Source organism: Mus caroli, chromosome 1 (genome assembly GCF_900094665.2).
Source record: "Mus caroli chromosome 1, CAROLI_EIJ_v1.1, whole genome shotgun sequence".
NCBI lineage: Eukaryota > Metazoa > Chordata > Mammalia > Rodentia > Muridae > Mus > Mus caroli.
Genome location: NC_034570.1, coordinates 103,903,499 through 103,913,557, shown reverse-complemented (window position 1 = coordinate 103,913,557; position 10,059 = coordinate 103,903,499).

The window sequence follows — 10,059 nt, the reverse complement described above, 5'->3', positions numbered from 1 at the left end:
CTAAGACTGGTATGATTAAGGTCAGTAATCTAAGACAAGTAGGCAAAGTTGCTGTAACAGAGTGAGAACCACAGTTTCTAGCCTCAGAACCCATGAAAGGGCTTCATGGTTTGAGTTCTAATTCCAATGCAATGAGAATGGAGACAGGGTATCCCAGGCACAAGCTACCTGACTAGACAAGCTAGATAAATGAGATTTAGGTATAGTTGAGAGAACCTTCCTCAATAAATAAGGTGTAAAGCCTCAAGTGAGGGATGGAGTTGCTATCTCACAGTCAAAACTCTGACCCATAAGAACTGGGGGGATGGAAATAGAGAAGAGCCTGAGGATAAGAAGGTCCAGCAACAGGCCTAAAGAGGGATCCAGCTCAAGGGGAGGCCCCAAGGCCTGACCCTATTACTGAGGCTATGGGGCACTCACAAAAAGTGACTTATCATGACTGCCTGCCTTCTGAAAGACCCAAACAGCAGCTGAAAAAGTCAGGTGCAGATATTTACACCCAACCAATGAACATGCTGCTGTGGTTGAATTAGGGAAAAGCCAAAAGAAGCTGGGGCATCAACCCTGTAAGAGAACTAGCAGTCTCAACTAACCTGGACCCCAAGATCACTCAAACACTGGATCACCAATAAAGCAGCATACACCAGCTGATATGAGGTCCCCAACACATATACAGCAGAGGACTGTTGGGGCTAGGTTCAGTCGGGGAAGATGCACCTAACCCTCAAGAGACTGAAGGCCCCAGGGAGTTTAGAAGTTGTGTAGGGTAGGTGAGGGGGTACATGTCTTCTGGGAGGCAGGGGCTCAAAGAGGATGTATGGGATGTGGAACAGTTGTAGGGTGAACTGGGGGGGGGGAATAAAATCTTGGGTTTAAAATAAAGAAAAAAAGAAAAATAAATAGATAAATAAATGAATAAACAAACATGTAGAGTGATTATGGAAGAATTGCTAAATCAACATCAGGCTTTTATTGACACTTCTGCATACATGTGCATCCACTTGCACATATATGCACATCATATGCATAAAAGCTCAGAAGGAAAGAAATAAAGAACAAAAACACAGAAAATATACAAGATGAATTGATTAATTCACTGCACTTACTGGCATCTAGCTGTTCCATGGATATTATTTCTAACATCCTTTTCAGTTTCTTAATGAGACGTTTGAATAATATGTCATTATTATTACTATTATTATTATTATTATTATTAAAGAGATGTTATTGCAAAAGCCTGGAAAACTTTTTCTTTTTTTTTCTGATTAGTCATAGCAGCCATATTAAAATAATATAAATTGACCTTCATGAATATATATGTGAATATATTTATGTGTCTTATATATGCTCAGTTATGTATAAAATGTGGTACAGGTATAGTATATAGTTTTACTGTGTAATATATTTCAATACTAGTAGCCATTAACACATTGAAAATGTATTATCCATTAAATATAACAGCTGCTACATCTTGTTCATTTTGTATATCAAGAGCTGATATTTATGAATATCGTTGGGTTTCTCTAAAGCTATAGCTACAGCTAGCATCAGTGCACACTGATAGCAGACATTCCATGTACTATGAATTAAAGATATATTCTTAGCAGTCAGAGAACTCTTGAAATATAGTGAGTTATGCATAACTTAAAATTAAGATTTATAGTTTTATAGGTTACTCAATTAAGCTTTTGCTATTTGTTAATATTTCACTCTGTGTAATTTGAAAAGTTTTAAATGTGGCTATTTATGGGGACTATGGGCAAGGTAACTAACATACAGTGATATCATAATGAACAATAAATAGCTCACTTCAACTAATAATAGTCAGAGGGTAGTACACAAATCTTTAGGGCAGAAGAAATAATCAGTTACAACAGGCCATATAAACAAAGCCATAGAGCATTATGACTTTCATCTTCTGAATTTTTCTATTCACAGCTACCAGAGAACAATGGAGTGATTTTTCTACAAAATCTCTACTACCCAGATATTGGGTGCTTGAAAAAAAAAAAAGTGTGTCTTGTAAACTCACCAAAAGTTGTTGAATAAAGCATGTAGCAACCTTTCAACCTCTCAAGGAATTGAACAACTTTACAGTTGTGGCTGCACAGAAGAAGTTCATTTTATTTCCTTTCTTTTATATTACATGATAACAAAAATGATTTTAATTTTTTTCAAAATAAGTCATTTGGGTTAATATTACACATGCATATATACACAAATCCACAGGCATTCACTTGCATGTGTGTACATACACACATACCAACACATACTCTCAAGAGACACATGCTCGTGCATACACACACACACACACACACACACACACACTGCTTTCCCAATCACTTTACCCCTTATTCACACTGCCCAGGTATTTCCCTTTGCACTCTAATGTCACCTTTGTTTTACAATCTTCCCCTTATCCCATCCTTAATGCATATCCTTTTGTCTTAATGGTCCCCTTTGAGTTTCCTGAACTTTATATCCTTCATATATCTATTTAACAATAATTGTTACATGTACAAAGTAATTTTTAGCTATAAAGAAAAATCAAAATTTCAATTTTGCAAGACAAAGGATGGAACTCAAATATATTCTCTGAGTAATCCAACCTTGACTAAATAACACATCTCTTTTCTATGTAGTTTCTACCTTCTACAAATGAAATGAAAGGAAATGGAAGACTATGTGAATAATTCCTTCTTTCATTGCCACCAGGTGGAAATTTATGTATCATTTTTCATTGATTATAGAAGATTTGGTGGTCAAGGAGACACACCTATTTGGATTTGTGATATTTTTATTTGTTTGTTTGTTTTTACTTTTATTTTTTGTAGCCAAATTGTTGCCTTCCTCTCGGTCTGCCCTCCCAAAATTCCTCATCCCATTCCTTCTACCCTCCTGTCTCCAAGAACATGTCTCCCCTGCCAGGCCTCCCAACTCCCTGGGGCCTCAAGTATCTCCAGGGTTAGGTGCATCTTCTCTCATTGAGGCCAGACCAGTGAGTCCTCTGCTGTATATGTGTGTGTGTGTCTATATATATATATATATATATATATATATGTGTGTGTGTGTGTGTGTGTGTGTGTGTGTGTGTGTAGCTGGACCTTGGACCAGCTAGTGTATGCTGCCTGGTTGGTGCCTCAGTGTCTGAGACACAACAGGGTTCCTGGTTAGTTGAGACTGCTATTCTTCCTATGGGGTCACCTTCCTCCATATATTCTTTCAGCCTTTCACTAACTCAACCACAAGGGTCCCTGACTTCAGCCCAATGGTTGGGTTACATATCTGCATCAGTCTTAGTCAGCTGCTTATTGGACTTCTCTTAGAACAGCCATACTTAGCTCTTGACTGTATGCACACCATAGCATCAATAATAGTTTCAGGCATTAGAAACTCACATTGAGATGGATCTCAAGTTGGGCCAGTCACTGGACTGCCTTTCCACAGAGCTCAAGAAGGTTAACAAGCATAAGGGCCCAAGTGAGGATGCTTCAATCCTACTTGGGAGGGAGAAGAAAACAATCACTGAAGGCAAAAAAAAAAAAAAAAAAGGAGAGACTTGGGTGGGAGATGAGGCAGGGGGTGGGAAAAGGGGAACATGATCAGGTATTGGGGGGCAGGGAAAAACAGGAGAAAAGCCAAGAGGGCCAACAGAATGAATGGAAATATGAAACTTGGGGTAGGGCAAGAAAGCTGGGAGACCCTCTAGCAAGTACCAAAGACCTGGGAGGTTATAAACTCTCAGGACTCAAAGGTAGGGAACTTGGATTTGTAATGCCTTTTTATAGTCAGTATTTTTTAAGGATTTTTGATATTTAAATGATAAAGAACAATCCAGGGTCATGGAGATGAGCAACTACTATATTTCTATGAGGTTTTGAGGTAAAATCTGTGTTTCACTTAGCTGTGAAGGATTACATATTTAATTGTGGGTGTTTCACTTGCTGAAGCTGTGGACAAAGGCCAAGTTAAAAACAGATGTCATGCAGGAAAAACTGACTGCTTTCTTAATTTGTTTCTTATTTTGGACATATGAATATCAATATGTGATCTTTTTTTAATACAAAAGTTATATTCAATGCTTATCATCAGCCTCACAAATGACATTGTCAGCAGCTGGTAACACCTTATACACATATAAAACAGGTGCTATCCATGTTTCACTCAGCAGAAACTTTTGTGATCATCTTATTCCTTTATTAAAAAGTAAACTTTGTTTTATAACTTCTAGAAGAACATCTGAAAGCTAAAATCCAGCAAGAATATCCACATCTTTGAGAATTATACAAAAACATGGAAGGTATAATTGTATACTCCAATAATATATGTACTGAATTACCACTGAAGTCATCCACTCTTCATCTGCAGTTGCTTACAGAAACTGACTTGACTCGCCCATGTTTCTGACTTCTAACAGAAATAACTCCCACACCTCTCCAGAATCCTAAGCTCGATTTCCATCATTCTCAAGAAACTCTCACTCTGACTCCAATAAATCAACCTTCAATTCCCTTCTTTTCTGTATTAATTATGAAGAAAGCAAAGAACTTGTAAAAGAGACCCCCTTTTCACAATGCCAATAGCACACAGCATAGATATTAATGAAATTGCCCTGTAAAAACAATGTGACATCAAGAAGACCACAGAAATAATACATGGGCTTTTAATACAGAGCCTGATACAAATCTGAGACCCACAGAACTAAAATAATTAGAGGATTGGGTATAGGAAATGATAAAAGTTAAATTAAAAGAAAAGATAAGCTGCTGAAATGTCTTGGGAAGCAGAAGAGAAAGGTGTTCAGGAAGGAACCATCTTCCTTACTGCTGCTACTATACACATCTTCCTTTGGACTCTGACATTTACAGGAAACTCCACCCTAGTCACTTGTTGTTTATTCTCTGACTTCTCATCTTAGAGCAGTTTATACTGTCTCCCCTTGATCTGTCTTATCTTCTAATACTTTTATAAAAAATATTATTTAGTCAGTTTATTGTATATTTAATTCTCTAAACTTGGGGCTTCTAAAACTGTGATTTTTAAACTCTCAAATCCTCCCAAACAAAACCTTCCCAAATACCTTTAACAGTTTCAATCTTCTTGTTAGATAAACACCTTATTACTAGAGGCACAACTTTACAGCACTTAGGCAAATGTGTGTAAGGGATCTTTAAAGTTGACTCTTTCTTCTGAAGTCTCACCTTACTATTTCAGCACCCATATCATTTTTTATTTATTTTTTTAACTTCATCTAACACAAGGGAACATGAGTGTAAATTGATAAATCAACAAATTTAAAAACAGCTATTTTTATTATTGCTAGACTCCATAAAGCTAGCAATAGGTGAAAAATTTTTAACAACTTTTCCCATGCAAACTGAATGTGTAGCCATGAAATGTCAGAAAAAGTTGAAATTATAGTGAATTTATTCTATTTCATTGAAAATAATAAAGGTGGCTTTGCTCAGTGGAACTATTATTCAAATGTGCTACATCTACATTAACATGTCAGCAAAAGCAATGTCATGTGACAATTAAATTTACGTTTCCATTTTACCTGTTAGTTAACAACCCCTATCATATCAGAAATAGTAGTTAAGATATTAATCAGAAAGTTTCTCAAATGAAATAATTTTCTTAGCTGAGAAACATTTTTCTTCTTCCATTCCTTTTCTTTAAAATGAATTTCACTTTACTATATTGTTATTGAAGATTATGCCTAATATGCTCTAGAGATTAAATGTATCCTTGTAATAATTTTCATGAGGTTTGCTAGCTAGGGATTTTTCTTGTTTTATTTAGGTTATTTACTTGCTGAGTAGTGTACTATAGTATAAAGCCATAGTAGCTTCTCTAAAACTAAATGAACTTTTTAATAGGATAATCTCATTATACCTGGTAATGCAATTTCCTCTTTAGTTAAAATGATTTCTTATTTGCCAATGGAAAGACAAACAGCAATAATAAAACCTCAAAGTGAATTTAGACCTTGATAGCTTCACTTCAAATCACATTACATTTGAATACAGAATGCTCATCGGGTTACCTCATTACTGATTCTCAGAGCAGCAGCCAATTCCATTAAATAGGAAGTGTGCAGCACCACCATGAGCAGCTTGTTATTGTTGCAAAGCACCCAAGGCATCAAAGAATGCAAATGTGAATTTTAGTTGTGAAAAAAAAATGAAACCTGGGATATTTCCAACATTGGTCATGAACAGCTAAATCAATCCTAGAGTTTAAATGAAAGAAACAAAAATGAGTAAATTAGTTAAAACTATTCTACTACAGCCACCAAGATTTCTCAGTGGCTAGAAGTGCATGACACCAACCCTGATGTTTGATCCCTAGGAATAATATGGTGGAACCAGATTCTACAAGATTTCTTCTTACCTCTATATTTGTGCCATAGAATGCAAAAACAGACACACACACACACACAGACACACACACAGACACACACACAGACACACACACAGACACACACACACACTGATTAACTGCTTCTGACTTTCTTTCTTTCTTTCTTCTTTCTTTCTTTCTTTCTTTCTTTCTTTCTTTCTTTCTTTCTTTCTTTCTTTCTTTCTCTCTCTTTCTTCTTTCTTTCTTTCTTTCTTTCTCTCTCTCTCTTTCTTCTTTCTTTCTTTCTTTCTTTCTTTCTTTCTTTCTTTCTTTCTTTCCTTTTTAAATTCACTTTAAATTCTGATCACAACTCCCCACCCTCCTCTCTTTCCAGTCTCACCTGACGTGGAAGTTTTTGGATATGCCACGTGATACAGACTCACACTGTATTTGCTGATAGATACAGACTTACATGATGTTTTCCTAATGTAAGAGTCCTGGGAGGGCACATGATGTTTAGAGAGAGTATAAATAGGACGCAATGCACAGTGATATCATACTTGCATTTCTAGACTTGTACGCTTCATTGGTCTCGAGTCTTTATCTTCACTGACCTTCACTTAATTTAAGGAGGCAAGGCAGAGAGCTTGTCCTGACATCCCCAGCTGGTGTGGTAATTCCTGCTGACTTAATCTTACTTGGTGTAGACCTGGTAGTTTCTGTTAGATTCTGCCACCACTGTTGATCCATGTTTGGTATCCTGACACTATTGAACTGAATTGCTGGTATCCTGACTAACAGTGATTGGATTCACCTTAAAGAACTACTTCTAAACAGGTCCACATTTCCTTGTCCAATTCTCCATCTTTTCTCTCCCACCTTTGAACAGTTAGCTAGAAGAGGAGTTGACCCATTTGAGAACCTTTATTAAAAGTAGGGTTTTAGGAGGCTGGAGAGATGCCTCAAATTAGGATCCATCTCAAGGCAAGGCTTCAAGGGCTGACACTGTTACTGACACATATGCTATGGTGTGCTTACAGACAGGAGCTGAGCATGATTGCCCTCCTAGAGCTCCAACAAGCAGCTAAAAGAGTAAGATGAAGATACTTACATCTATACAATGAACAGAAACTGGGAACCCCTGTGGTTGAATTAGGGAAAGGGTGGAAGAAACTGAGGAGGAGAGTGACCCCATAGAAAAACCAGCAGTCTCAACTAATCTAGATAACTAAGATCACTCAGACACTAACCAGGAATCATATTCTAGCTGATATGAAGCCCACAACACATATACAGCAGAGAACTGCCTGTTCTGCCCTTAGTAAGAGAAGCTACACTTAATCATTGAGAAACTTGAGGCCCCAGGGAGTGGGAAGGTCTGGTAGGATGAAGAGGAATAGTGGGATATCTTCTTGGAGACAGAGGAGGAAGAATGGGATAAGGAATTGTCAGAGGGCAGACCAGGAGGAGATAATGACTGGGTTGTATTAAAAAAAGATTAAAGAATAATAATAAAAACAGAAAATAGCTTATAAAATAATGAAATTACTCAAGATATGTTAAAATGTGTGTTATATGCAATAACATTTTTATATTATTCTCTAGACAATCTAAGATTTTGTTTTAAAAATTGGTGAAGAATGAAGAATGCATTATATTGGGTATGTGTCATGAAGATTTCTTCAGAACCTTATTTAATAATCTAATATGTATATGTGTACATATATATATATATATATATATATATATATATATATATATATATCCTACTCCTTCCCCTTCTCCTCAGATAGTGGGAGCCTCCCCACCCCACTTGGGTGCCATCCCACCCTGGGGTATCTAGTCTTAGCAGGACATGGTACATCCTCTCCCACTGAGAACCAAGCAGGCAGTCCAAGTAGCAGGGAAGGGAATCAAATGGCAGGGAACAGAGATTGAGACAGCATCTTCTATTTGTTACACAAGAACATGCACATATTTGCTGCAAATGTATAGGTGTTCTAGGTCCAGATCCTTCATGCTCCCTGGTTGGTGGCCTAAGCTCTGGGAGGCTCCATGGTCCCAGGGAAGCTGACTCTGCAGGTCTTCTTGTGGCTGACATAAATTCTTTTACTCCTTCCCACAGGTTGCATAGTACTCCATTCCCTAATGAAATGAACTCTTATATAGATATCATACAATGGCTGGAGAGGAGGGTAAAGGTAACAGTTTGCAGTTATGTAATTTCTGCCTAAAAATAGAGGTTTTTGTTTTTTCTATAGCAACAAATGAAATGTAAGAACTGTGTTGGGAGCTTCTTACTTCTCTAAAGTAGTATCAGTTGCTGGATATTGGAATTGATCCAAGACCCAAATAATTTGTAATTTAACTGATTAGACTATATGTAGAATGATAATTACTCTAACTAAAGCATGTATGAGAGGAATCAGATAACAAATACCTAATTGTTTGAAATGGGTACCACTCTGAAGAAGTATCTTCATAACATTACTTTTCAGGCAAGTGTTTGCATCTGCATGTTGAAAAAAATAATTCTATCCTTTTTTTTTTCTCAGCATTTTCCCATGTGAACAATATTTCCACACTTCTTTCTGCTCCTACCTCTGAGATTTCCCAATTTAGTCATAAAATATCTATCTATCTATCTATCTATCTATCTATCTATCTATCTATCTATCTATCTATCTATCTATCTATCATCTATCCATTATCTAATTATCAATCATCTATATATCTAATCACACACACATATGCATATTTTGTATATTCTTTGCATTTCTTTAGCTGCAGTGACTCACAAATTGAATTAACCACAAGAAACTCACAGAACCTTCCTATCTGGGCTTGTAGGGACTTACAGAGACTAAAACAACAACCAGGTAGCCTGCATAGGACTGACTTAAGCCCTCTGTATGTTTTTTACATTGGGAGTAGGGGATCTTTCTAATTCTGTTGCTTTATTGTGAAACTCTTTCTCCTACTACACTGCCTATTCTAGTCTCAGTATAAGGGAAGGTACTTCATCTTACTTCAACTTGATGTGCCATTGGTTGGTTGATGTCAATGAGAGGCCTCCCTTTATTCAAGAGGAATGGAGGAAAAGAGAATGGTTGGGGGAGGGAGAGGAGGTATGTGTGGGGCAGGCAGAGTGCCTGGGAGGAGATGTGGGAGGAGAAACTGTGATTCAATGTAAGAAAGAAAATAAATGTGTGTGTATGAAATTAAAATACCAATTGTTGCCTTCTTTGCTTTAACATAATGTTTGTACTAATGATTAAAGAAACCAAGCCCTACTGTGTACAAAATAATAATAATAATAGATGGGGCCTCATGACAGAATTCTAATTCTGATCATATTTTGAAATAAATGCAATTTTATGATAAAGACAATGAATAGTGACTAATTTCTTGATACATTTTTAAAGGGAAAAGTAAATTCATTTGAATAATTAGTCATATTTTGGCAACTACATACCTGTGTTGACTGCAGTGTGATAATACTCATCCATAATACCTTGTATATTCCTCCTGCACGTGCTGACTCATTCTTTCAAGCTAGGTTCATTACTGCACCCTTTCTTGTTCTGAGAGTCATACAGGTATTTACTGGTTTTCACATCTGCTATGCATTCATAATTGCAATGCCCTTACCCTAGCTGTCTAATTGCCATTTATAATGAATCTCTTAGTCATTCTTCTTACCATTCTTATGCCATT